The 24,888-nt window shown below is 34.4% G+C and overlaps 1 pseudogene; it reads right to left on the bottom strand.

Annotated features, from left to right (window-relative positions):
* Positions 1-18,744: 18,744 nt before the first annotated feature.
* Positions 18,745-22,965, bottom strand: LOC125935309 (nuclear transcription factor Y subunit beta-like; annotated as a pseudogene).
* Positions 22,966-24,888: the final 1,923 nt, after the last annotated feature.

Genomic DNA, 24,888 nt, shown 5'->3' with positions numbered 1-24,888 from the left:
GTATTTTCAATCTATAACAGAAATAGTTCTTTAAAAATACTGTTAAGAGATTCAAATACTCTTTGTTAATGAAAGCATAGCATTCAGTATTTCCTTTTGACCTAGATTTATATCAGTTTATCACTTTTCAAAACAATACTCAAATGCAGTGCATCTCTATTCTCTAAATTAATTATGACACTTCTCTTGACCAATAGAGTTCAAGAATCCTCCACCAATAAATTGCCTTTGGTCCAAGCACTGAGATGTACAATATGCCAGGTTTTTCAAAGGATGATGTTAAAAGTAATATTCTGTGATATTCTGCTAAAAAATGGAGAGAAAATGGTTTTGGGTAGCCAAGGAGTGACAAAAATGGGTCAGAAAATGAAACTATTGATGAAAATGTGCAGATTAACAAAATCATTCATTTCAGTTAAGTATGTCTCTTTGTATGCGAATGAGGACAGATTAACACCATGAAGTCAATAGACTTACCTTGCTGTCTATAGAATTTGTAGCTATTGCTTCAGATTTTGTGTATATACTCTGAGGCTTAGTGGCACCAGAGGATATATAAAAGCTATTATTTCAGGGGCTCCTGGGTGGCTCAGTCGGTTGAGCGTCCGACTTCAGCTCAGGTCACGATCTCGCGGTCCGTGAGTTCGAGCCCCGCATCGGGCTCTGGGCTGATGGCTCGGAGCCTGGAGCCTGCTTCCGATTCTGTGTCTCCCTCTCTCTGCCCCTCCCCCGTTCATGCTCTGTCTCTCTCTGTCTCAAAAATAAATAAACGTAAAAAAAAAGCTATTATTTCAGAAAGATACAAAGCAGAAACATATTTAACAAGCTTCAAAAAAAGAAGAAAGCAGAAAAAAAGTAAATACGGAAAAAATTACATTAGTATGGCAAAGATGACTAGATAACACATACGTTGATCATAAGGAAACATTTATGCCATAAATTTGGAATGTATTTTGGGAAATCTTAAAGAAAAAATAATACTGCCAAATAACCTTAATATAAAATAAAACTTTAATAAACCAATAATTATAAATTGTATATGGTAGACAATAAAGGAAAAGCATTCAGTCTTTCACTGTAAAATGTGATATTAACTGTGAGTTTTTCATAGATATCCTTTACTGGGGAATTTATTTTCCATACCTAGTTTGTTGAGTATTTTTATGATGAGGATGTGTTACATTTTGTAATTCTTTTTTCTACATTTATTGAGATATCATGTAGCTTTGTCCTTTATTCTATTGATTATGGTGCATTGCATTCACTGATTTTCAATCCTTAAACTAACCTCAATTCTAGACATAATTCCCTCTTAGTCACCATTCATAATCTCTTTTATATATTGCTGGATTGCTGGATTCAGCTAGTATTCTTGTGTGTATTTTGTCCCTATTTATAAGACATATTGGTTCCTAGTTTAATTTTTTGGGCATGGCTTTCTCTGTGTATAGAATGTGTTGGGAAGGTTTTTTTTTGCTTTTTTGTTTTGTTTTGTTTTGTTTTCCACTATATTCGTTGGAAGCATTTATGAAGAATTGGTATTATTTCTTCCTTAAATGTTTGGTAGAAATCACCAGGGAAATCATATAGGACTGAATATTCTTTGTGTTTTGTTTCTCTGTCGTTAATCTAATACCAATTAAATCCAGGCTATTTTCCAGGAGTTGTTCTTAAGGCAAGTCTCTGAGGTTTTGTTTGTTTGTTTTGTTTGCTGAGCCCCAGAAGGGTTTAGCTATCTCCCCAGGGTTCTTTTTGGCGAACTGTCTCACCGACATGCGGCTACTCTTCCTTGTTACATCCCACCAAATTCTCCATTATTTTTGAGAGCATCCTTACGTTTGAGCTTCCCACACTCTGTGTAAAATAAAGCCAATTTCTTTGGAAAACTTTCAAAGCATTTTATGACCCGAGATATTCCCTGAGAAAAATCTCTGAGCCGTAGTTCTGGGGCTGAAGGCAGGGACAACGGCGTGCTTCTCTCTGAGTGGTCCTTCTGCTTTAAGAGAAGAACACTGTGCTTTGTTCAACTTCTGTTTCCCAGCATAGATACTCCACCTTACAGACAAGAAGTCCCCAGGATTCTTTACTCTCAACAGCTGTGTCAGAAGAATGTGCACATGTATGTTTGTATATATTTTATCAAGACAGATAATAGATTAGATAGATAGATAGATAGATAGATGATAGATAGATGACAGACAGATGTTTTTACAGCTAAAAAAACTGTTTTTTTTTTAACAGCTAAACATTTTATATAGGAATCCCACTTCCAAAATAGTGATGCGAGGTGCTTTGTGGAATGCAAAAGCATAAATGGTCAAATTTCAATAAACAACTATTTAAAGTCTGAACATTGTCCTAAGGTCATATAGCAAATGAAGAATCATACGTTTTAGAAAATCCACTAAAACTTGGTAGGAATAGCAAGAGTTGGTGTCGTTTGAACCATGCCTCCCTCGCTCCCTGATCCACCCTCCCAAATTTAGCCTGACATTGAACCTCCACTCAGGCAGCTCAAGCCAGGAACACAGTGCTCTCTCTCCTCCTAATTGGATTTCTTATTAGATCTTTTTCCAAAATTCTTTTTGCTTCTATTTTTTTAATTTAAAAGTAATTTTAAAATTTTAAAATTTTAAATTTTAATTTAAAATTTAAATTAATTTAAAATTTAAAAATTTAAATTTTAAAATTTAAAAATAATTCTATATTTATTTATTTTGGGGGGAGAGCACAAGTGGGGGTGGGGCAGGGAGAGGGAAAGAGAGGATCTGAAGGAGGCTCTGTGCTGACAGGTTGATGGCAGTGAGCCCCATGTGGGGCTTGAACTCATGAACCATGAGATCATGATCTGAGCCAAAACTGGACGCTCAACCGACTGACCCACCCAGATGCCCACTTTTTGCTTCTATTTCGATTAAAAATTAAATGTATTTTTTATGTTTTCTATATTTTAGCAACTATTTTATTTTTTATATTTCACTTTGTGTGTTTTAAATTACATATATATATATATATACATACATATATATATATATATATACTTATAATACTGCATGTGTATGTACAATATTACCCTTTATATATTAAACTGCCTTTTCCAAGATTCCAGTTTTAAGAAGTATTTTTATATTAGTAATTAATACATACAAAACTCTTTTCCATTAAGTCTGGCAAAATATGGTCAATATTCAGAAGTGAGTTTTGGCTATAACGATATATTATACCATGTTTAATACAATCCAATTAGATGTTATTTCACAACCTTTTCTGAAACTGACTTTCTATCACCTCCTATTCACTAAAATCACAGGTGACGAGTATGAAGTTCAACCTTTAGCAATGACTCTATGTTTGAATTGAACTAAGGTAATAGTGATATTTGCAAGTGCTATTCACTGAAAGTGCTATTAAATCTCCAAAATGTTCTTATTGATTTACCCATTACTGGCATTGTTGTTTCGAAAAGTCAATTCTTTGCTTGAAAAAGAGAAGAAAATTTTAGTCAGATATTTGATATATTTCTCTCCCTCTTTTTTCCTAAAGTGTTGACTGTTTTCAAATGCTATTCATTTGCATAAATAATTATTTTGAAAATATAGACATCAATTGTAAATAAAATTCTATTTGAAGCACTATATATTATACCATACAAAAAGGTTTTCAGACAAGACTTCTTTTCTGATGGATTTAAGGCTTTCACTACATTCATGTTATCAGACTATTTATAGATAAATGTCCCATAGTTGACAATTTTGAAAGGAAGAGAGGGCCAGCACATAGAATATTGGTGCTAATAATTATCTACTGTCTGCATCCTACTTTCAACAATATCCTCCCTCATCTCCTGTTGTCAAACTTCTATATTTGTTTGAAGGACAGTGCTATTGGCTGAATGTTTATGTCCCCATAAAATTCCTATGTTGCATTTATAATATCCAGTATGAGGATATTCGGGGGTGGGGCTTTGTTTTAAAATTTTTCTTTTAATGTTTATTTATTTTTGAGACAGAGAGAGAAAGAGAAAGAGAGAGAGAGAGAGAGCGAGCAGAGGAGGAGCAGAGAGAGAGGAAGACACAGAATCCCAAGCAGGCTCCAGATTCCAAGCTGTCAGCACAGAGCCAGATGCGGGGCTCGAACCCATGAGCTCTGAGATCATGACCTGAGAGGAAGTCAGAAGTCCAACCAACAGAGCCACCCAGGCATCCCTTGGAGGTGGGGCTTTTAGGAATTAGTTAGATCATGAGGATGGCACCCTACCGATGGAATTAAGGCCTTTATAATAATACACAGGAGAAAGATGATCTCACTCCCTGTCAGGATATAGCAACAAGATGCCCTCTGCAAGCCAGGAAAAGAGCTCTTATCGGATATGGAAGAGGTCAGCACTTCATTTGTGGACTCCCCCAGCTTTAAGAACTATGAAAAAAAAATCTATTTTTTTTTTGGCCATCCAGGTTATGGGCATTATATTCTAGCAGTAAGAGCAGAGTAAGACAATTTAAATATAATATCACAAGAAGTCTTAACTTTCTCTTTCTCAAATCAATGATTATAATCTTTCTTCTTCGATATTTATTTGTAAACACGTCTCATTTCTCTTACTAGGTGGCAAATTATTTTATGTCAGGCAACTTTTTACTAATTTTCATTTCACTAGAGTCCTAAAATAATGTTGTTCACATATTATAGGCAATCAGTATTTGTTTAATTTAATTAGAATTAATTAATTCAATATGAACTGTTAACAGACAATATAACAAGCTTAGATTCCAGTTAGCCTTATTCTCTTTTTTATTCATTTTATTCTTTTATTTTTCCTTTCCAGTTAATTTTTTTATATTTATGGAAAGTGGCATGGAAGAGATTAATAAAGAAATTATGCACATGGATTTGCTGCTATAAGCCTTCAAACATTTAAAGAGATACATGTTGAGGAAAATGTATGCCATACATATAAAAAATAAAGGTTATGGATTATCAGTATTAAATACATATGCATATGTGGAAGTAAAAATGCAAAATTTTAGATTCCTGGTCAGTGAATCGTCTCAAACTAGGAATAAATGTATGGGTAAGCAAAATGAAATGATGGAGTTATTTGGAAAGGATTTAATTGGAACAATGAATATTAGTATGGTGATCTTATTGGTCAATGTCAAAAATCACAATACATGCATGAATTTTTTCTTTTTCTTCCAGAAATCTACTCTACAGAAATATTCAAATTTAGGCTTATATAACACCTCCTTCTAGACATGTCCTTGGATAATCCTCTTCCAACTTGACTTTGGGCTTGGCCGTATGACCTTGCTTATTTAACAGGTAAGGAAGGCAGAGAGATGTAAAATAATTATATATTGGGACATTTTCTGTCTTTCTGATGGAATGTCTCACCATATGAACTAGTCAAAGGCAGAATGGCTGAACAATGCAAGACCTGGAAAGTGGTTTCAGACATTCTAGTTAGCCCATCTTTTTTCAGCTGAGAACCCACATAGATGAGTCAGCCTGTACTAGGTCAACCAGTCCCAGCCTGGCCAACTCAGACTGGAAGAATGCCCAGCTAACACATAGAATTATGAGAACAAATGATTATTTTTGCTGGGGTGGAGGAGGCACTAAATTTTGCAGTGGTTTGTTAAAACTGATACTTATATCCCTCATTATTCTTCATTTTATTTTTTCCAACTTTATTCCATCCTGGTTGTTATTTTATATGATGTGACACAGGCAGAATGAAGATTAAACCTGAATTCTGAGATCAGGCATTCCTGATATATGTTGGCTGGTGCCTAAATTAGTCACTTGGACTTGCTGACATAATTTAACTTAAACTGTTAGACCACTATTTCTTTATCTGTGAAAATACACTTAGCTATGAAACCCTTCACACCATGCCAAATTAAAAACATATATATATATATATATATATAATCAGATATATATATCTGATTATTTAAAATGTACTACATGTTGAAAGTAGTACTAGGAGTGAATATAAAAGACAGGAAGTATTTCAGCAGCAACAATCCTTAGGTGATAACAGGTATTGGTATTATTAATTCATATAGGATTGCTTCCATATTGAGAGCACGTTTCCTAATCTGTCAACCAATAGTTTGATATGTGTGCCATTATTCTAATGTATGGAGTTATAGTATCATATTTAAGGAGATAGCCATAACAGTGTATTAAAAAACTCGTTAAAATATATGATTTAGACATCTTTAAATTTTATGTTGAGATATCAATCAAATGACGGTTCCTTTGTAGAGTCTCCATTCCCAGGAAGATATTTTTATCAATGGCAACATTAGTTAGTACATGAGTATTACTAACAAAAACACTATTGCTAAAATTTTCTGGAGGAATAAATCCTTGATGTATCAGAAAAAGTTAAGCTACAAAAAACAAATGCCACTTTAGTTAATTTGAACAGAAAGAGATTTGATACAGGGAATTGAGTATTTATAAAAGTTGTTTTCATTTCTAGATATGTTATTTAGCTCTTTACTAAATGATTTGTGCTTTTAAAGCTGCTATCACATTTTATCTTTAGGAGAAAATACTATTTTACAATTTTTAACTATATGTATTTATGCTATAATGTGTTCTTTTGTCTTTTTACTTGGGGGGTGAAGTTTTTCTGTTATGTCTGTAACTTTTCATCACAATGGTGCTTTTTTTTTTTCCTCTTGATATGTGTTCTTTTTTATTGTAAGCTTGGTTTACATGCAGTATTTTTTTGTTGCCTGTTGTTTGTTTTGATGGGGTCTTCTACATAGATTAGACAGTAATTTTTTCTATACAGTATATTTAAATTTTATTTTTGCCCTTATAGAAGCATTTAACAACTCTGGACCATTTTATGTTAATTTCTCATCTTTTGCCTTTTGTACATGTAGGTGGAATAAATTTTGATTCACTACCTTTTGCACTGATATTCAGTATATACAGATGGACAATACTCATTGTAAGCTGCTCTCTGGATAAATAAGGAATGAGTCTTTCCTTTCCCATGTAAAAATTGTTTAATATTTGGAGAAAACTCACCTCACTCCAAATACTTACTTTCCTAACCCTCTAATCATTTCTGGGGCAACATTGCTTCCAAATAGTCACTGTGAAAGAGCAGGTTTCAGAGAACAGAATGGGGAGCTGCTCTGTGCACCATCTGCAGAATGCCTTTTGATTGGGATGTTTACAGTTCTTTTAAAAAATTAATTATCCTTCTCAACAAATTAGTTTATAGCAAGGACCCTTAGTCACTTCTAGGAGGATATTGATAGTGGACCGGCATTTCAGTTTTATTAATTATAATCATTAAAACCTATGTGTACCTGGCCTAAAATGCATTTTTCTGATCAAACATAATTTCATGTTTAATCAACATAGGTTATTAATGAGTTTATTGATTCATTTCATTGGGGACAGAGTTAAACTTAACTTTAGAATATCTCCTGAGAGAAAAGCATATGACTGTCTCTGACTACAAGCAAAACTTGGAAACTATAAGCCAATTCGGTCATAAGTTATTTTCTCTGGCAAACTTGAAAGCCTAAGACGTTTTAGGAAGACTTTCTGCCTCTTCAAGACTAGATATATGTGACATTATTTTTATATTACATATTTTATAAATTCTAATAATGATTTCAAAACATTAAATAATAAATTTTCATAAACACAAACAATTATATTATAAATTACTACCTATAAAAATAAATTGGCTATCAACATAAAAATTAACAAGCATACTTGGCATATAGTCACTGGATGTTTGGGTATTTATTATCTACATAAGAGGTCAAGACCATATCCACTAAAAGGTAGGAAAATACACTGTATCACCCCCTGGTGGCTCTGAATGATTTCAGTCAAGGGCGCCATCCCACCTGAGTGAATCATAGGTGAGGGTGTTATGATGAGAGATTAGTCAGTATGTCCAAAAAAGTCAAGGGGTCCTATATTCACATTCTTTCTGGGATTATGGAAGTTTGCAGTGGTGGTACCAATTCTGTCCTTCCATTAGCTCAATTGCTATTTAATAAATACTTTCTATGTGGTAAGAATCATACATGGAATAAGAGACATAGTAATGAATAGGACAGCTTCAGCATGAAGCTTATATTCTTGTGAAAGATATTTTGATTCTCTAACTGGGAGCACACTTCAGTGAGGATCAGGAAGGAGGTTGTGGATGCTGCTACAGTTATAGCCAAATTCTTCAAGATGTGATGGTGGGACACTTGAAAGGACTCATAGGAAATCTACCTTTGCCCCTCAGGGCAGTTCTTTCCTCTCCATGGGACTGGTCACTAAGGAGAACAATCCCCTCCTTGAATTAAGCCACTCAGGACCTGTGTATCTACATTCATCTTATCTGTCCTCAGAGCCCCCAACAGATTTTCATCTTCACCTGTGAGATTGTAGAATGCTGTAGCCACAGCTATAGCTGTCTCTTGTTTCCATGTATTTGTCTAGCGAAGGCTAGATGGTGTTGCATATTTGAGCTAATTAGTCATAGGCAATGTTTCAGTCTGCATTCAGTTTGAGCTATGCCACTTAATGCCTAAAGTGACACTGGGAAAGTCATTTGAAAAGCATTTAGACAATAATGCCCATTGCAGGTTGGTGACGGTGTTTAAATAATTACATGCATATAGAGTGCAATGTGCCTTGAAGTCAATGAGGACTTAAAAGTGACGTATGGATTAGTACCCATGGAGATAGAGACACAGATGAAAACTATCTGAATATAAATATCTGAATAAAGGTATTTTTAGGATTATCTATATTTATGCTTGTTATTACCTCTCCATCAGAAATATTTCCCCAAATTTTATCTAAATATAATTTTCAAGTAATTGGCAGATATATATGGGAGTTATTCTGTGAGAAATCCACCCAGATGGACCTTGGGCTCAAAAAAATCAGTTGACCACTGCTGTTACCTGATTCTTGGTGGCAAACTAAATAGATGGACCAGTTGGTGATTAGATGCATAGTTATAATTACTGTACATGAGAACCATACCTTTCAAGATTCAATTTTCTTACGGTTAAAAGCAATAAGACAAACATAGATGTATACAATTTTTTTCCTAAAATATAAAATTAATATAAAATTAATAGTGTTAGGAATTGAGAGGCTTTCTTAATTGGATTGCCTAAGGTCAGAGGCTAAAAAATAAGAACCAGAATATAATATAGTTGTTGTAAAGGTATTTTCTCCTTGAGATAGGGAAGGAGAAAATAAAGGAACTAAATAAAATACATGAAAATTAGTATCTGAATTTTCATCAGAGCTTAAGTGAGTTGAACAACCATTGTACAAAACTACCTCACTTGTCCTACATTCATACAGAAAAAAAATTCTATATGAGCAAAGCATTAAGATTACTAATTTAAATATTTTTTTTTATAAAAACTTGGCAAAGGTTATGTTGTTAAACAGTTATCTTGTTACAAAGAATATACTGAAGGAGAATTTTATTTGTTATTAAAGATTGAAGGTCACATTATGAACATTATTTTACTCTAAAGTAGTAATTCCCCCAAAGGCTATTGAGGTTAATAGGCCTACTTATCCCCATTTGGATTCCTTAGTATTTGGACTTGTTTTCTATTGTCCTTAGGTCTCCTCCCTGGCTATTAGTTGACCAGCTGTCCCTTCTTGGTATCATCCATAACTTTGAGCCTCATGCCTCGTTCCCTGAAACTTCCAATTTGTTGTATCTGACTTACTGTGGGCAGAAAAACCAAACAAAGAGCTTGGTATAACCACAACTAAAGTAAAGTGACTTTTGAGGAGACATTTGAGAAACAGCACGGAGATTGTGTGAGCTTAAGAATGTGACTGTTTCAGGACTGTTATTGGCTGCTCAGGGGCTTAATTCTGGAGAAGGAGGTGAGAAGGAGCTTGCTTTAAGGCTCTTGACCACATTCTGGATGGTAAACATCACGACATTATTTATTTCTATTTATCAGTTAACCTATTTGAAAGTATCAGTGTCTTTACTATGGCAAATACAAAAGGAAGCTGTACAGCATGTTCTAGAACTTGTTCTTGTGAAGCTGCCCTTCCTAACTGACATCTTATTATGTATTTTATATTACTTGTGAATAAATAGTACCATTAATTACAAAAAAGTAATAGTGCTACACAGTTCTAAAAAATTCACATAAAGAGAAAATAGCTTATTTTATAAGATCAACTTTCAGCCAGTTAAAAAAAAATCAGGTGTTTTTGTGAATAACAATTTTTTGTTCACGTTTATTTCTTTCTTCCGATACATTTTTAAACCTCAGAATCAATATAAATCCTTAGGAAAGATGTATGCTTGAACATAAGGAACCAGATCATCTTGTGTTACTTATAATGTATTTCACTCCTTTTACTTTTGATTAAGTAACAGAATATATATACCAGAAAATATCCGTAATTTTACCATGTTGGGAAAAGTTAAGCTATACAGTAAGTCTTTACATTTTCCCACATTTAACAAATGCCAAATAAAATATTGTTGAAATTTTTCTCAGTAATAGATTATAAGTGGCATGTTTGTGGACTGTCTACTTCTTGGTATTTGGGTTTTGTTCACTTTTTGTTGCCTCACACTCTTTTCAGGATCCAGTTCTATAAATGTCTGATAATTCCATATATGAAAAAGACTTAAAATATGTATGCTCTGTTTATAAACATTGAAATTATCCTGTAATTTTTCCTGCTTGAAAGTGCTAACGTAAATATGAAAGTTGCAACTATGTAGAAACAATTTTATTCAAGTAGATTATACTTCTATACAAAATATTTCCTCACGTATGTTTTTTTCTACATCTTTTGACTCTAAGAAATTAACCTATGACTCAAATATGATTGCATTTCTTCATGTGATTTTGACAAAGGCTGTATTTTGGGGTCATACTCTTCCCACAAGCTAGAATTTGGTTTTGCTACACTTGTCTCCTTTCTTCCCATTGTATCCAGCACAATCCTAACACAACCAGCTGAAAGGAGCTGGATGACCAATGCTATTTTTGGTGCACATTTAGAGTGTATCCTTGAATAGGTAAAGTGGCTCTAAGATTGCAGATAAATTTTGCTAACTAAGAACCAAGAGAGAAGTACTGAAAAGCATACTGCATAGTGACATGGTGCAGTGCGGGTCACTGTTGAGATTTCCCTTATTCTAATCCTTCTACCATTACACCCAGATGTTATGTTTTCTTCTAATCATTTTACTGTTTTAATCAGTCTCCTTATTGTATGCACTTTATTCTGCACTTGGTCCATTCTGCCTTTCCATCTAACGTTATCCTAAGGTAATGTAATTCATGTTCCACCTACAGACTGATGAATCTTCATAGATGTTTAGATCCTTGAAAACAGGGATGATTTCCTACCAGTCTTTCCATCTATCTGTCTTACTTTGACAGAATATACTACTTGCTCAGTAACAGTCATTAAACAAAAGGAATTGAAATCTAACTCACAAACTCTTTTCTTTCCCCCCACTTTAGACTTATACATTGAACTGTCTGTTGTGCACAAACTGTAAATGTTCACCTGACATTTCAGTCTCCATTTACTCAAATCACCTTGTCCTGTCCCACCTTTCAAATCACACTCTAAGTTTATTATGCTTGCATTTCTTCTGTCAGTTAAATTTAACATCATCTACCCAATCCTCTTTCATCCTTTACCTACTTTCTGCACCTGATAAAACATTGACTCCTAGAAATTTTAATCTCCATATCTCAATTCTATCCCCTTTTCTACTCACTGCTCTATCATAAATCAGACCCTGACGTATTTCATATGAAATTATTTCTAAACAATGTTCCAGCCTTTAGTCCTATGCCATCTCAAAATTTCCCAGCACAAAACCATAACATATTGAGTATCAATGTCGCAGTGTTGTTCCTACTTTTAAAAATGTTTAAATAACTGATGGAAATAATTTGAATATTGTAGGGTGAATTGACTTTGTTCTCCAGGACCTGGTTGGTAGAAAAATGTTAAGTGTTGGCTCTGGGGTCAGGCTGCCTGGGTTTTCAGTCCATCTCTTCTGCCATTAGTTTTGTGATGTTGTACAATTTATGTGACTATTCTAAAACTTGTTTTCCCCATCTGTAAAACTGTTGTAATAGGATCCTCTCATATAGTTGTTTTGAGGATTTAATGAATGATCTATGTCAAGTGCTTAGAAGAGCTTCAACCACAGGAAAGCACTAAATGAATGTTATCTCTTGTCATTTTCACTCTTTGATTAGGTGGCTTTCTTGGCCTTTGTAACTTTTTATTCATCTTTAACAGCTCAGATATGTATGAGTTTCACAAAGACTAGAAACATTTGTATTCTATTATAATACACGTAACATCATATTTTAAAAACCTCTTTAAGCCTCTGTCAATCCCATTGGAGGCACAGGGAATAAATCTACTTAATCTCCATGTCTCTTACACCCAGAAGAATGTTAGTAAATTGCGCTTTTTTTTTTTTTTTTTTCCTTTTGCTTGGTGCTTCCTAAACAGACTATTTCCTAGTCTTCAACAGTTTCAAGATAAAAATAGAGCCTGGAAAGAATCAGAAACATTTTGAAATTCTTTTCTCACTCTTAGAAAGTTCCATCCTCTTTCAAGTCATTTTGAAACAGGGGATATTACCTTTTCCTCTGAAAAATAGTTCTTTTAGATATTTTCTGGTGTCAGCCACTTTATCCATCTGTATCGTTATCTGGTGGCATTTTCAGTCACCACACTTACCCGAAACAGCAACTATTTTGCTGAAAACAATATTGCTGCAAATAAATTATGGAATCCACACTGCAGTTTTTAATATTTGGTGCAGATAGTACTGATATTTCTCCCTAGAATAGTAACACTTAATCTCCTTGCCTTTTCAAGTAAATGACAGTGATATGAGCTGACTGATGATATTCTTGCTGTCTTTGATATGTTACTATAATTAACTATTAACTAATTAGCAACAGATTTGATACATATATCAAAGTTTTTGTATCTGTTTCTATTGAAACCATTGCTGATACTACTGCAGATGCTTTGAACTAATGAAGTTATAGAAATTCTAGAAAATTTCTTTTCACTGCTGTCTCCATGTGTGTGTATGTGTGTGTAACTGTGAACCACATGCCATCTTGCACATTATGAATCACTGAGGGCTGGGGAGAAAATAAAATGAGAGACATGAAGCGATGATGTAAAATGTTTATAATTTGGGGAGCCTGAGTGGCTCAATCAGTTAAGAATCTGACTCTCGATTTCAGCTCAGGTCATTTTCTCATAGTTCCTGAGTTCGAGCCCTGCATTGGGCTCTGGGTTGACAGCACGGATCCTGCTTGAGATTGTCTGTCTCCCTCTTTCTCTCTCTGCCCCTCCCTGGCACTCACTCTCACTCTCTCTCTCTCTTTCTTCTCTCTCAAAACAAATAAACATTTTTAAAATGGTATTTAAAAATAAAATACAATACAATATTTATATTTACAGCATTGTCTATGTTCCTTAAGCCAAATTGAAATTCTTTACAAGTCTCCACAGTTCTTTATGCAAACACAGCATCCTTGGCTCAGCCACCTTTTTCACTCAGGTTGATAATGTATCTCAGGATAAAGAAATCCTTTGCTCAGATAAGAAGCACTAATAACTAATAAATCACAGGTAATTAAAACTACCATACTTGGATCCCAAGCTCAATAATTAGCTATAAATAGAATACGAGAAATTAATGACTTAGTGTACTAATTTTAGTCACAAACTATGGTCTTTATCATTTATGGAATACAAAGAAGTAAAGAACAGGGGCACTTGGGTGGCTCAGTCAGTTTAGTGTCCAACTTCGGCTCAGGTCATGATCTCAGGGTTCGTGGGTTCGAGCCCCAAGTCGTGTTTTGTACTGACAGCTCAGAGCCTGGAGTCTGCTTCGGATTGTGTCTCTCCTTCTCTTTCTGCCCCTCCCCCGCTTGCGCTCTGTCTCTGTCTCTCAAAAATAAATAAACATAAAAAAATTTGAAAAAAGAAGTAAAGAACAAATCTGTACTGAATTCACTTATATTTTGGAAGAAAGCAAAGGGGTAAAATGTGGAAATAACAACTTAACATTGCCTATGATAAGAATAGAAACAATGAAAGCAGTAAATAATATAGAAATTGAGAGGATGAACATTTCTGAGTGATATTAGGTAGTGCAATATGTTGCATTCATAAATTTAGGAAAATAAAGCAAAATACAGTTGTGTTGAGCCTATAAACTAATGCTATTTTATTCTGAGCAGTCCAATGCATTGTGAAAAATGACTCCAATTATTATAAATCAGAAACATCCATATTTGGACTGAGGAAGAAAATACTTGTACTTTCAAATAAATATACATATTTTTAGTTAACAATCATATTATTCTAAATATTTTGGGGAAAAGTTCAGAATAAGTTAAAATTCACAAATTGTTTTCTGGTATAACAATTTTCAGATATATTCAAATACATTTTAATAGGAAGTGTTTCCAACTCATTCTAACTCAATAAGCTTTTCATTTGCAAAGAAATTTGAGTCCTTTCAGCCTTGACTTAAACTGTAGATAAAATAGTTTTGTGCAACATAGAATAAAGGGCTTTTAAGAGATTTAGAAAATTTACAGATAGAAAATAGCTCATGCAAAGCAGTGTGATGAGATAAATTGTAAAGAATTCAGAACCATACAGATTAATTTTCCTTTAAAATACAAATTGAATATGGAACTATGAGAAAAACAACTTGGGAGAATAAAAGTAGATCACAAAATATTTTAAAAAGTATTTTCAAATATTTCCCATGTATTGTTTTCAGTAAGATAAGTTAAAAGAATCTGCCTAAACATGCACTTTGTTTTAATGTTTGTTAGTCACAATCAAATGATGAGCTTTTATAGTATAAATGTTTCTTAAGTAATTACAGTTGATTCTGAAAATTGTGCTATTGACTACAACTTACATAGGTATTCCCCACAAGACTTGACTATTTTCAAAGTACATACATGCAAAAACTAAGTGAAGATAGATTAAATACATTAGAAAGCAATATGCTAAGATGGTTTATTATGGGTTAGTAATATGGCATAGTGGCAACTCATTCTACCTGGTTCTGTTGACTATTTCTTCTTTTCTAAAGCCCCATCACCTCCTTAAAACATGCCCCTCCAATATATATAATATACTCAAATACTTTAATATCAGGGGAAACATACACTCCACCAGATGTACTATTTAGCTATGTTCAAACAACTGTACTTTACCTACTGCCATTGTCCACAAATATCTTCAAAGAGTAAGCCACACATTTTTTCCTTATTCCAGTTCAAATATACTTCTTCCATATACTCTCCTCCTAAATTTAAGTGTAAAAATAATTTCAAAAATAAGTCACTTATACAAAATGGTTGATAAATTCATTTACTACTATTGGCCACAATTTTATTCAAAGATACTCTCATCTGCACTTATCCCTAAGTGATGGTATTCCTTAAGTTTTACTTGAACTCTCTTCCATTTTCTACTCTACTCTTTCACAGAAATCTCATCCACTTTTACATCTTCAAAGGTCATCTTTGTAATATGATTTGTAAATCAGTGTTTCTTGACACTGTAAATATGACTTGTAAATCAGATTTTTCGCATATAACCAATTTATAATAGGCACATGCATTTTAGATATCTCCACAGGCATCTTGAAATAAAACCTAGTAAACCTGAATTCTCATCTCTTCATCTGGAAAAGTATTTGAGGCATCATTCGTATTTCAACACCTAGCATAGAATCTGACACATTTTTACTTAACAATTATTAGCTGTAACACTTTATTCTAATTAATAATTGGGCATTTTACTATTAATCAATTAAATGTCTCTGTAGACAAATATTGTATTATAAACTTACTTATGCGTGTACATCTTATGTTAACTGCTCTTGCCACAAAAGGAAAAAACAAACAATACACAAAGGAGGAAACTTTCACAGGTGATGAGTGAGTTTATAGCATTGATGGTAATGATGGTTTCACAGATGTATATTTAGCTCAGACACATCAACTAGTATATGTTAAATATCTACAGGTTTTATATGTCCGTCGTGCCTCAATAAATCACCCTTTTAAAAAGTTGTCTTCAGCTTCAGCTTACTTTACCCAATTATGGGAAGTATACTTTGAATACTTTTTTTAAAAATTAAATTTGATGGCATCTGGTCAGTGAGGGTTAGTTGCCCTTCTAGGGAAGCCTATGAAATATAACCAAATCTGCAGTTGTGAACATTAATGGGAATACACTCCAGAGTAAACTTTTGATTCCCTATATACATTACTTCATTGATTTGGGGGAAAAGTTTTAATTTAAATGTTTTATCTATCACCAACCATACTTTGTTCTGCTGTTGCTCAACATAAGTTCTTTAATATTGGATTATTAAAGTTTTATGGACTATTTATAACATAGTATTTCTCTGGTAGACATTGTTGGCCAAGGCATGCTACAATATTAGATTTTTCTATGACATGTAAACATGGTGGCATAATGTGTCTCCTATTTACATTTTGGCAAGTCATTTAAAAAGAGAAAAATTATGGTAATGTAATTAGGATAAATAATAAGCCAATGCTACTAGCTTCATGGCTATATAAAGAGAAGTGAATGAAGCATTTTCAATTAAGCTCATCATATTGGTACTACTTAGACCTGTTTTTCCTCTGGCTATAGACATCAGCTTTATTTGTCTATTTAACTGATTTTATACAGATTTTTAAAAAATACTCATATCACCTTCCTAACATACCAATTAATGCATTAAGTATCAAATCATATGGATGAAAATAGGTTTTTCTATGCAAATTTTGTGACACACTTCTCTATAATTTTATTATATATGGCCATACACCATATGTTTGAAAATAGATCCAAAATAACATGAAAGGAAGAAGTAGAGAGCAGAAAATAAAATACACATATCTCTAATTTATTCATAAAGTTTAGGAAAGCATTTTTAAAAATCCTGGAAAAATATGTGCTACTCTTTAGTCGGAAATTTGTCAGTGTGACATGTCAGTCTTGTCAGAAAATGCAAGTGAAATTTTCACTATCAACTGTAATACAGCTTTAATTTAGAAGACTTGAGTGGTGAGGTAGAGAAGGTTAACATGAGCCCAGTCCTCTCTCCAGCACTGAGGAAGGCATAAAGGAGTGTGTCTGTGTTAAGAGGAAATCTAACATTTTCACTAAGCTCGAATTCAAGTACAAGTAAAGAAAGAATAAAACAATCATGATCTACAAAATATCAGTGTAAAATTTCACTTGTGAACTGTTTAAGGATTTAACAATTTAGTTTTATTTAGATTTTTGTTTTCAATTTTGCAATCAGAAAAATGGCTTGACTGAATTAAATAGCAGGTCCCACTTACAAATTTCAAGATATTTAAGACACCTCTTTGAAAACTGATTTATACCATCCTACAGATTTGTTATTCATGGTTACTATTGCATGTTTACATAAGGCTTACTTATGTAATTTCTGCTAGGACTCATGTGAATAGTATCCATTCTAAACTTTCTTAATGATCTGTACATAGAAGTTTCTTAGCAGGCACTAACAACATTCCTTTTTGCCTTGAATTCTGAAAATATTCAGTATTGAACTATTTTTCTGGAAATGTAGTAGTTAATGAACTCAGATAATTATTTTAGAAGCCTTTCTTTAAAAAAAAGTCTGTAGTTGACTTAGTTTTTTTACTATGAACTATTTGTTATGCTATACTGTTTGCATTTGATCATTAACGTGTTGAGTACACTTTGAGATAGGTATTTTGTTTATCTAAAGACAAGGTATATGTAAATATGAAAGAATTGGAAAAGTGGATTTGAGATAGCCATGGATTTTTTTATGCAATAAATATTGGTGAACATATGAAGTAAATCAAGTGATTGATTGGTACTATACATTTCATCTATTGGAAATTGACTCTAAATTTTTTTCCAATGTTAAATAACTCAGTCACTCAGCTCCTTCTAAAAGAAAATCAAACAAGCACATAAACACAAAGAAAATAAAAATATACAAATATTAATGACTAAAACATCTGAACCAGAAAACTGTTTCAGCATTTCCACAAACATTATTACCTCCTTTATGCCTCGGACACATAGAAATACTAGATTACAAAATAATGGTTAAAAGAGAAGCAAAACAAAAGGAATAAAATCTTGCTTTACAAATTAAAACATAAATTATAGATATGGAAGTGAGGTTGATTAGTTATTGATTAGAAACTGATTGGAAATTGCTGAGCCTATAGACTTATTTGTGAACTTAGAACAGCTGTTCAAAAGCTAAGTTACATTGTCATCATTTTATTGACTTTGATTTTTGAGAAATTCTTACTTTTTTTTTCCCAAAGTGAACCCTACCCTTATATTTTATTAAGATAACAAACATCATAAATTAACTTAGCTGCTTACTTGGATTACAAAAGAAACATGTCTCAATATGAAAGTAAGAAACTATCTACAAATCACTGTCAGTAACAAATTGCAATATACCATGCATACAGGAGTCATACAGAGCAAGAAACTCTCAAACAAAACAAAAATATCTTATACCTTGCAAATCCAATTTTTTCTTTAAAATCATTCGTGAAAAGGATTCTCTCAAGTAAGAATTGACACCTCAATTAATCAAGCATCAGAAAGCTACATTATAGCTATTTACTATACAAAGACATCTTTTCTCCTCTTTTCCTTCTGAATGTCTGTCCCAGAATCACATAGACTCTTTTGCTTCTCTGACACTCCCCATTCCACCATTTCTTCAGGTCGTGAAAACTGAATTTGCTGAAGACCATAAATCTGTTGATATGATGTTGTAAAAATCACACATTTTGGGAGCACCTGGGTGACTCAGTCGTTAAGCATCTGACTTTGGCTCAGGTCATGATCTCACGGTTGGTGAGTTTGAGCCTGTGTCAGGTGAGCATGACTCCCACTTTGGGTGAGCTTGACTTGTGCTTCAGGTGAGCTGATGCCCCAATTCTGGTGAGCTCCAGCCCCACTTAAGGTAAAAACATGAGCCCTGGGTGAGCCCCACTTTGTTCTCTCTCTCTCCCTCTCCCTCTCTCTGCCCCTCGCTCACTTTTGTCCCTCCCCTAAAAAAACAAAAACAAAAACAAACAACAAACAAAAAAAACCACAATATATTTAGTTGCTGACCATCTGCGGTTATTAGACCAGCTGGTAACTGGTTGGTAAATGCCTCCTCTATAAGTTCTTCACTTAGTCCTTCTATAGCTGTGACTGTTCCCCCAATTCTTTTCTTTCCTTTCATAGCCTCTCTGAACTTCTGAATGTATAATTTTAGCGGTTCTACATAACTTTTGAAGCCTAAGGTAGACATGGAAAAGACAATATCTTCTCCACTGTCTTCCATTTTTCTTGATGACATCTTTCACTTGCTTCACCTATAATAAAGCTAATGAATTCATACATTCTTGAACACATTCTTGGGCATCTTTTCCAATCTTTCCCATTTGAGGTATGGCACTTTTCATCATCCTAGGTACATTTCCAATCGGAAAATATATGTGTTTCTCTTTGAAACTTAACTTTGAACCATTTATGTCTTCTTGATCATTCATGCTGTCTTCAGTATCATCATGAGGTAGTATAACATGACTTCCTCCAAAGTAGTGTATAGAATGGATAGTGGAGAAGCATCTATCACTCTATCACATTTATCACAGTAACACTGTCACCATCCATCCCCAGTGCAGCTCTGGTTGGCTCCAATTACCAATCAGCTATTTGGTTGGACAGAGAATGGCTGCTAAGGAACTAGTCCCAGTGTAGAGATGCCAAGTCTTTTTTTTTAATACACTATTTTTTTGAGGAGTAGTGAGAAGAGTAGTCTAAAAATATGAAGAACGATTCCAGATCGATGAACTATTTGATATATCATTGAAGATAAATTATTTAAAACAAAATAAATGAATAAGTAAGTTTATAATAAATAAACAAAAAATAAATAAAAAGCAGTATTACTTCACTTCTGGAGTGCCAAGTGGCTGTACCATGTTAACTCCCACCAGCAATGTGTGAGAGTTCTTCTTGTTCGAATCATTGCCAGCATTACGTGTTGTCAGTGTTCTTGATTTTGGCCATTCTAAAAGTTGTGGAGTGGTATCTTATTGTTTAATTTTCATTTTTCTGATGATGTATGGGACAGGACATTTTTATATGCTTATTTTCCATCTGTATACCTTCTTTGATGAGGTGTCACTTAAGATTTTTGCCCTATTTTTTAATCATATTGTTTATTTGCTGAAGTTTGAATGTTAAGGATTCTATATGTTTTGGATAATAGTCTTTCATTAGATGTGCATCTTGCAAATATTTTCTCCCATTCTGTGGCTTGCCTTCTTATTCTTAGGACATTGTCTTTCACAAAGTAGACCTTCCCCCCCACCTTGGAAATTTATTTATTTATTTATTTATTTATTTTTTTATTTAGAGGAAGGCAGAAGGTGAGGGAGAGAGAATCTTAAGCAGGCTCCACACTTAGCATGAAGCCCAACACGGGGCTCAATCTCATGGCCATGAGATCATGACCTGAGCCGATATCAAGAGTTGGACACTTAACTGACTGAGTCACCCAGACACCCAGAGTAAACATTTTTATGAATTTTAACAAAGCCCAGTGTATACATTATTTCTTTGATGGAGCATGCCATGAGTGTTATATCTAAAAAAATCATCATTTTACCCTAAGCCATCTAGATTTTGTTCTATATTATCTTCTAGGAGTTTTATAGTTTCATATTTTATAATTAGTCTGTGATTTATTAGTAATTTTTGAAGTGTTTGAAGCCTGTGTGTAGATTCAGTTTTTGCATGTGAATGCTCAGTTGTTCCAACATCATTTGTTGAAAAGACTATCTTTTCTCCATCGTATTGTCCTCCTTTCTTTATCAAAGATCACTTGACTGTATGTATGTGTATGTGTATTGACTGTATATATATTTATGTGCATTGCCCGTATGACTATGTATGTATGTATCTATTTCCTGGCACTCTATTCTGTTCGAATGATCTGTCTATTCTTTCACCAATATCACTCTTGTCTTGATTACTTAGCTTTATAGTAATTCTTGATGATGGATAGTATCAATCTTCCAACTTTGTTTTTCTCCTTCAACTAAGCAAATTCTTGATGAAATATAACTTTATAAATTTATCTTATAAGAAAGCTTCAAGAAAAATTAAGAATCATAATATATGATCATTTTTGTGGAAGAAGCCAGCAAATACTCATCACAATAGGGATAAAGGACAGAAAACGACATTTTAGGATTTTTTTTTCTCAAGAATTTGAGAGGAAAACAATTGTAACAACAAAAACAACAAATTAAAGTGTCTCAGGCTAGGGGCACCTGGGTTTCTCAGTCAGTTAAGCGTCTGACCTGCTCAGGTCATGATCTCCCCATACGTGAGTTCAAGCCATGGGCCAGGCGCTGTACTGACAGCTCAGAACCTGGAACCTGCTTCTCATTCTGTGTCTCCCTCTCTCTCTGCCTCTCCCCAATCACACCGTCAATATCTCTCTCTCTCTCTCTCTCTCTCTCTCTCAAAAGTAAATAAACATAAAAAAATTAAAATCTCTCAGGGTAGTGTTGGGGAATTCTGCTATAAATATAATGAATGACTTAATAAAATAAAGGCAAAAATGCTCATAAGGATAGATAAAGTGTAAAGTTACCACAATAATGACGTACTTAGAAACAGGTGAAATGCATGGAAAATAATAGGAGTGACATGTAGAGGTCGCTTTTAGGCAACAGACTTGAGCCATGGAATGTAAAAAGGGCCCACAGGACCACCTGGCTGCTTACTAACAGCCCATCAGGCGACCCACCTCAAAATATCCATAAGCCCTGACTAACCAATGGGCTATTTACAATCATGCACACAAACCAAAGAAGGGAAAATCCATTATGTCCCCAGCTGCCTCACCTTCTTCCTTTAAATAAAGCCCCCACCCACTGCCTTGTTGCAGACAATGACTCTGCTGTCTTGTCCACTGCTCCCTTCCAGTGTATCCACTAAACTTCTATCTCCTTTGTTTTGCCTCAGGTGAGTTCTTTCACCACCAGCGTGTGTCACTGGCTTCCACCAGATCAATGGTCACCCCACTTTTGGGGGCTCCCGTCCAATCCAGGAGACACCACATGACACATTTTAAAAACGGGAAAATGCAATGTAATGGCTTTAGGCCTTGTACAAATCAATATTTATCAGGTTTGTTGATTGTAAAGATGAGGATTTGCAAGGACTCAGGATTAGGATCGGATCTTTTATGAGAAGAAATATATACATTTATTCTAATCTCAACTATCTGGACATTTAGTCAGTCCCATTTTACTCCCATGCTGGACACAATTTTAGAGAAATTAAACTTTCTTTTAACACAATTATTGGAGGAAGGTATGGTTGTTCTTTGGGCGTCAGCTAAGGCAACAAGTGCCAAGATTCCTTTTAAGGACGATAATACAGTTTAGTCTGGGGTTGGTTGGTGTGTTTGCACTTTTTTGGCCCAGTTATGATATCCTGAAAAAGGCCAGGTAGCTTCTTGAACAGTTCATTAGGTCCACACCTCGATCACGTCCTTTATTGGGCTTTCATAGATAGGAACCCTAAGTATCAGCCCAGGAAACAAGCAGCACACAACCAGGGCAATCCCTATGCCCCAGGGTCCACCAAAATTATTCAAATAAGCCAACCCTCAGGGAGCCTGGGAAAGCTGAGTAACAGGACTCTGCTTGATGCATACCAACTTTCAGTTACCCTCTCCAAAGGCACCTCCCTGTATGGTCCTGCCTGACAGCCTTTTTGTTTGGGGCTGCAATATAGAGTTCTGCCTTCTAGCTTTTCAAGTGCCATTGTGTTCTGTCCTGACAGCGAAAGAATCCTTAAATCTTATGAAACAAGGAAGAACACTTTCGACACATACCGAGTGCAGTGAGTGTCATGCTCTAAACTGAAAAACAAACAAAAAAGATCTAGTCCTAGTCCCATAGGTTAATAGGATACTTGGGTTGACTATAGAATTTCAGAGTGACATAATATACACTCTTTAGAAAACAGTTATAGAGACAAAAGAGGACACAATATAATTAAATATCCATATGGTATTCATTATTTCAAAGAAAAAGGGAATTGGGGTTAAGAAATGGGGTCGCTGGGGCGCCTGGGTGGCTTAGTTGGTTAAGTGTCTGACTTTGGCTCAGGTCATGATCATGCAGTTTGTGAGTTAGAGCCCTGCATCGGGCTCTGTGCTGACAGCTTGGAGCCTGGAGCCTGCTTCGGATTCTGTGTCTCCCTTTCTCTCTGCCCCTCCCCTGCTCATGCTCTGCCTCTGTCTTTCAAAAATAAATGTTTAAAAAAATTGGAGAAAAAAAAAAAGAAATGGGGTCTCTCCTGGGCACCTGGGTGGCTCAGTCAGTTGGGCATCCAACTTCAGCTCAGGTCATGATCTCATGCTTCATGAGTTCAAGCCCTAAGATGGGCTCTGTGCTGACAGCTTGGAGTCTGGAACCTGCTTCAGATTCCGTGTCTCCCTCTCTCTCTGCCCCTCCCCAACTTGTGCTCTGTTTCTCAAAAATGAATAAACATTAAAAAAAGAAGAAGAAGAAGAAGAAGAAATGGGGTCTCTCCTGACTATGTTAATGAGGGTATAGCATTGGAGAGACCTAAAGACCTGACTGCTCTAATGACAATGATTGATTAGAGACCTCATTATATATTCTAAAAGTAATCTAAAATAAATCAGATTATTGGACTTCTAATTGGTCATAGAGCAATTTAGACTTTAGCATGGAAATGGCTTCAAATATTCTGAAATTCTATTTGAAAATTTATTTTTTCAATAACGTTCTGACCCATAGAAATGACAACCTTCTGCACAAGAATTATTAATATTCTTTCACATTGAACTTAAGACTTTGCCACCTCGTCTAATCCAAAAGTCTTCTTATATCTGTTCTACCATTTCAAAGATTTGGGTATTGGGGCGCCTGGGTGGCTCGGTCGGTTAAGCGTCCGACTTTGGCTCAGGTCACGATCTCGCGGTCCGTGAGTTCGAGCCTCGCGTCGGGCTCTGTGCTGACAGCTCAGAGCCTGGAGCCTGTTTCAGATTCTGTGTCTCCCTCTCTCTCTGCCCCTCCCCTGTTCATGCTTTGTCTCTCTCTGTCTCAAAAATAAATAAACGTTAAAAAATTTTTGAAAAAAAAAAAGATTTGGGTATTACTATCAAAGCATTCAAATAGTTTATTAATTTATGTTTCTTGGTCATATATGCAATAATCTGCTACATAAATTAGTGTGACTTTTTTCTTTTTACTAGATTAATGAGTTTTATCATGTTTTACTTGAATCCACTCAGTAAAATAGAAACAAATACATCCACTTTATCATTAATGCCTATTTTTCAACAATGGCTTTCTTTGTTTTTCATTTCTTAGGTGTTTTCCATACATTTTTACATGTATTAATATTAATATAAATACTCCTTCTAGATCTTCTCATAAAATAGCAACAAGTGTTTTTGCGCTTATAAAATTGATTCTTGTACAAGATTATGAATCAGCTATTGAATTCCCTTTTGAGTTCTTCCCTGACTTCAGAGTACATTTTTAAGATTGTAAATCAGTTGAAATTAGCTATGTAATATAAAAATAACAAGTTGGTGTTTCTTTAGATATATTCCCCACTTTTAGTTTGACATAAAAGGTGGCTACCAAACAGAAATATATTACTTATATATGCCCCTCCTGCATTAGAAATACAGTCCCTTGCCCCCAAAAA

This window comes from Panthera uncia, assembly GCF_023721935.1.
Source record: "Panthera uncia isolate 11264 chromosome A1 unlocalized genomic scaffold, Puncia_PCG_1.0 HiC_scaffold_17, whole genome shotgun sequence".
Taxonomy (NCBI): Eukaryota; Metazoa; Chordata; class Mammalia; order Carnivora; family Felidae; genus Panthera; species Panthera uncia.
The sequence above is the reverse complement of the archived record's forward strand: the minus strand, read 5'-3'. Positions and strand labels throughout refer to the sequence as shown.